Source organism: Lepus europaeus, unplaced genomic scaffold, assembly GCF_033115175.1.
Source record: "Lepus europaeus isolate LE1 unplaced genomic scaffold, mLepTim1.pri SCAFFOLD_3_1, whole genome shotgun sequence".
NCBI lineage: Eukaryota > Metazoa > Chordata > Mammalia > Lagomorpha > Leporidae > Lepus > Lepus europaeus.
Window position 1 is genome coordinate 4,933,720 of NW_026909276.1, and position 4,690 is coordinate 4,938,409.

General features: G+C 48.7%; 1 pseudogene; it reads right to left on the reverse strand.

Annotated features, from left to right (window-relative positions):
* Window positions 1-3,567: 3,567 nt before the first annotated feature.
* On the reverse strand, window positions 3,568-4,469 carry LOC133755336 (calcium release-activated calcium channel protein 1-like; annotated as a pseudogene).
* Window positions 4,470-4,690: the final 221 nt, after the last annotated feature.

The following is a 4,690-nucleotide window of genomic DNA, read 5'->3' on the forward strand; positions in this document are numbered from 1 at the left end:
GAGTCTGGTGCACCCACAGCTCTGAGATCACTGTTGACTATAATGGCTCCCTAGGGATTTATGTCCCTCCACAGATCCATATCAAAGGGAAATTTGCACCCATCCCACAGGGTCAGAAACAACTATATTCATATGCAGTATACAGTGGACACCACTGGGAGTATAGCAAATATCACCTTCCTCATTAGCCAGGAGAAGTCACGGCCACATACCTTGTAGGGACTGTCCCCAACTCAGCAGGAAATGAAGAAAGCAGGTCCCAGCCACCTGTGTTCTCCTGTGATGAATGAGCTTCCTAAATTAAAAAAAAACAAAACAACTCCAAGTCAGTAAGCCTCTAACTGCAGTAGAACATAGAGGGGTGCTAGGCAACAGTGACATCATGGAACCAGCCCTGTCACAATGGTACACTCCACAGATACTAGGGCCAAAGTCAGCCTCCTCAACACACTGAATAACCAAAATCTCCAGGGATAGATCTTGGGGTCTCTCTAGGAAACGGGCAAAAAGTAAGATCTGCGGTAGGTATTCCATGTGACCAGCTATACCAGTGCCTTCCACACTTGCTATACAAGGTCCCAGGTTCCTGCAAGCCTCTACCTCAAACCCATCCTCCTTCCCCCAATGCAATTATATTTTGTAACAGCTTTTTAAGCCCTTTTAATTTTGAATCAAAATTTTTGCAGTGAGGCCCCACACAAACCTACTACATCTTCCTAAGGTTCCCATACTCTGCTTCCATTCCTTCAATAAAAACTGAGTAATACAATGGTAAAACCTCCTCCACATAAGAGTCTTCACACCAGCCCTGCTGATCCAATCTGATGCCTTCTGCTCTAGTACTGCCCCATCTCTCTCGTGCTGTCAACATTGGGCTCCAGGGAGTCCTCCTGGAATGGTGGAAAGGGGAGAGTGTAACTGAGCACAGCCTGCCTGGGATCTTGAGCTGTACAATCTGTATGAAGAACAGGGACACTTTTCTTGATGCAGGTGAGGGGTTAAGGGGTGGATCACTCTTACTTTTCCTGACACTCATGTGCCCAACACTAAGGCTGATGTTGAGAGTACCTAGGATATCTGCACACTGGGAGGACCCTGACTCAGAGTGGCAGACATCCCTGTCACAAAGAGCAGCCCCATCTCTCCAAGTCCTACTCTCCTCCTGTTCTCTTCTGGCCCTGCAGAGGCAGCAAGAGGCTGGTCAGTTTTCTGTAGGTTGACAAACTAGCTCCTGCTGTACTCCAGTTGTTTCTTGCTTTCCCCACCCTGGACTGCATTCCCCTGTGTAGTTCATGGTTGTGCCACTGTGCATGTGGATAAAATAAGTCCATGAGTATCCTGTGGGTGTGTATGTTCTACCACTCTAGCAGGGCCTTGCTGATTCATGCTCAATGTACAAAACTCATTGTCACTGTCACCTCTTGAATGAGACTTCCATCAGAGTTGCAGCAGGTGCCTCCCGGTTTTCCCAGCATACTCCAGGGGCCATCATGGGGAGGTACGTGGGAGTTGGCAGTCTGAAGCCCTATTAGGAAACACACCTGTTACTAGGGGGATCTAGGTAGTATGGTAGGAACAGAAAAATAAGTCACAAAATTCTACTCATATGTGAAATATAATAAAGCTGATCTCAGAAGTCAGGGTATTTGGATAGTTACCAGAGTCTGAAGTGACTATGGTGAGAGAGGATAGGGAAATGTAAATGGTACAAGTGATAGTAAAATCCTACACTACACATTGGGGATGAAAGTTCCGTTGTTGCATTGCACAGTAGAGTGACAATACATAATGATAATGCTTATTTTATTTTAAGTAAATGTCAAATGTTTATTTAGATACTATGCTCCTAAATCTGTATTTATGAAATAAATGAAATTTGTTTACCATAAGAAATTTTAAAACAAATGAAAATTAATAGAAATAATTTAGGGTATTTTCACCATAAGATATGATATATTTGGGGATGATGCTGTGGCGTAGCAGGTAAAGCCACTGCCTGCAGTACTAGCATCCATATGGGTGCCAGTTTAAGTCCCAGCTGTCCCACTTCTGATCCAGCTCTCTGCTATTCCTTGGGAAAGCAGTAGATGATGCCCTAAGTCCATGGGCCCCTGTATCCACATGGAAGATTCAGAAGAAGTTCCAGGCTTTTGGCTTTGGATTGGCCCAGCTCTGGCCAATTTGGCCATTTGGGGAATGAACCAGCAGTGGAAAACTTTCTCTCTCTCTCTCTCTCTATCTCTACTCTCTGCTAATATGCCTGGGAAAGCAGAGGAAGATGGCCCAAATACTTGGGCCTCTGCACCCACATGGGGGACCTGGAAGAAACTCCTGGCTCCTGGATTCAGATTGGCTCAGTTCAGCCCATTGTGGACATTTGGGGAGTGAACCAGCAGATGAAGATCTCTGTCTCTACCTGTCTTTCTCTAACTCTGCCTTTCAAATAAACAACACAGATCTTTAAAAAAAAGTTGATGTGAAAAGAAGTAGCCAAATACACATCTCATAAAAGTTAATATGTTATGTTTTCTCAGAAGTGCAGTTAATACTTACTAATTTTGTACAGTATCTTATATTTGCCCATTTTCATAACAATAACATTCCTGATTCCATTTTGCCGAGTTGCTATGTCATTTTTTTTTGAAATAGGAATCAGATGCCATCCTCTCTCACTGAAGACACTGATGACAGAGTGCAGAAGCCATGTTCAAGGTGGGTGTGGCCTGGGTTTCCTCCCTCCTGGCTGTGTTTGAGGGAGACATAATTTGGTCACCCCTGGGCATCTTACACTAAGTGGAAGCAGGTGTGCCTTGTGCTGAACAGAGAGACAGTGTGTCCACAGCCAGGGCTAAATCCTGGGGCCTGTGCATTCCCTCATAAAATGTGCACACTTGAGCCCCAACTCCTCATGCACCAACAATGCCACAGCAGGAAGAACAAGCATGACCCTTGCCCCTGCAGCAGGAGCTAGTTCTAACCTCAATTACCACTTGCACTGACAGGTGGGATGGATCACTCCCTGAAGAAATCATTGGATGATGCTCTCAGTAGAAGACATGGATTTTGGCCAGGGAAAAGCATCAGAGTTTGAGGATCATGCAAGTCCAATCCCATTTCTACATAACAAAATGTTTTTTCTATTGTGTTTCTTTGGAGTAGAAGTTTTCTATTTGTTTTTTTTTTTAATTCACCATTTCTTTTTTCCCTTGTGAGTATATTTATGTGTCCACACTTGCACACGCTCACTGCACAACAGGGAGGGAAGTCAAGATGGAAAGGACAGGAAGCATCCAGGAGGCACTGGCATGGGGGAGGAGAAGGGACAAAGAGGGTGTCTGTCCCCACCCGGGCCCCCACCACCTCCTAACCAGGAGGTTGACCTGGAGCTGCAAGAACAGGAAGTGCTTACTCTGACTTGGAGGAAAGTTTCAAAGTGCAGTAATCTCCTTTACAAAAAGCCTCTTCCCTCCGCACTCTGCCCCTCGATGAAGCCCAGCTCCCTGCACAGGCTGTCCTTGAGGCTTTGGCAGGACAAGGTCATGGGGAAGGGCTCTGGACCACAAGGGCTTAGGCATAGTGGCTGCCGGGCATCAGGGAGTGGTCCCCTCTGTGGTCCATCTGGTCCTGCAAGTGGGCAAACTCAGCCAGCTCACTGAGCTCCTGGAACTGTCTGTCTTGTGGCTGACCAGTGAGTGGTAAAAGTGGACAGCAAAGACGATGAAGACCAGGCCAAAGGGCACCATGATGGTGGTGGATGCAATGGCTGCTGCCTGGCCCAGGGTGATGCCACTCTTGCTGCTGTTGTTGGAGGCCGCACCACCAGCTGGGGGCTTGCTGGTAGGGCTTGGCTGCCCCCGGCTGCTTCTTGAGGGGCAAGAACTTGACCCAGCAGAGCAGCACGACCTCGGCCAGGAAAAGCAGAGTGCCGATGACGGTGGAGAAGGCCCAGGCCAGCTCGATGTGGCGATGCATGCGCTCGTGGAGCGACTCCTTGACGGAGTTGAGGTTGTCGACGTTGCTGACAGCCTCGATGTTGGGCAGGATGCAGGTGCTGATCATGAGTGCAAACAGGTGCATGGCCACCAGCACCGTGGTGCAGGCACTGAAGGTGATGAGCAGCCCCGGTGGATAGTCCTGCTCAGTGTCCAGCTGCACCTCCACCATGGCCACCATGGCTAAGCCAGACAGCAGAGCCGAGGTCCGGCTGGAGGCTTTGAGCTTGACACTGCTCAAGTAGAGCTTACGCCAGGACAGCGCCTGCATCGAGTGTTCGTTGAGGCTCATCACCTCGGAGTAACCCTGGCCGATCAAGTCCGGGTAGCTGACTGCTGGCAGCAGCGGCGGTGGGGACCCTGGGGACTCCCCATCCCCACTGCGGTGGTTCCGGCAGCTGCCGCTAGTGGTACTGCCGCTGCTGAGGGGAAGCTCGGGATTGTTGCTGCTCTGGGGCAGGCGGGCTCCGGATGCATGGAGCACGCTGCAAAGGCGTGGGCCGGCTCGGGAGCCTGGAAGGCAGTGGCCCCCGCCCCCCACGAGGGCCCGGCCCTTATTCACCATTTTCTACATCTTGAAAATTTATTGATTCTTCTTCATTGTTCTATGTGTTTTTTGAATTCCTTATTTTGTTCCCATATTATTATTGATATTCTTGAGTGTTCCTCTGTGTACTTTTCCAGGTTGAACAACATGT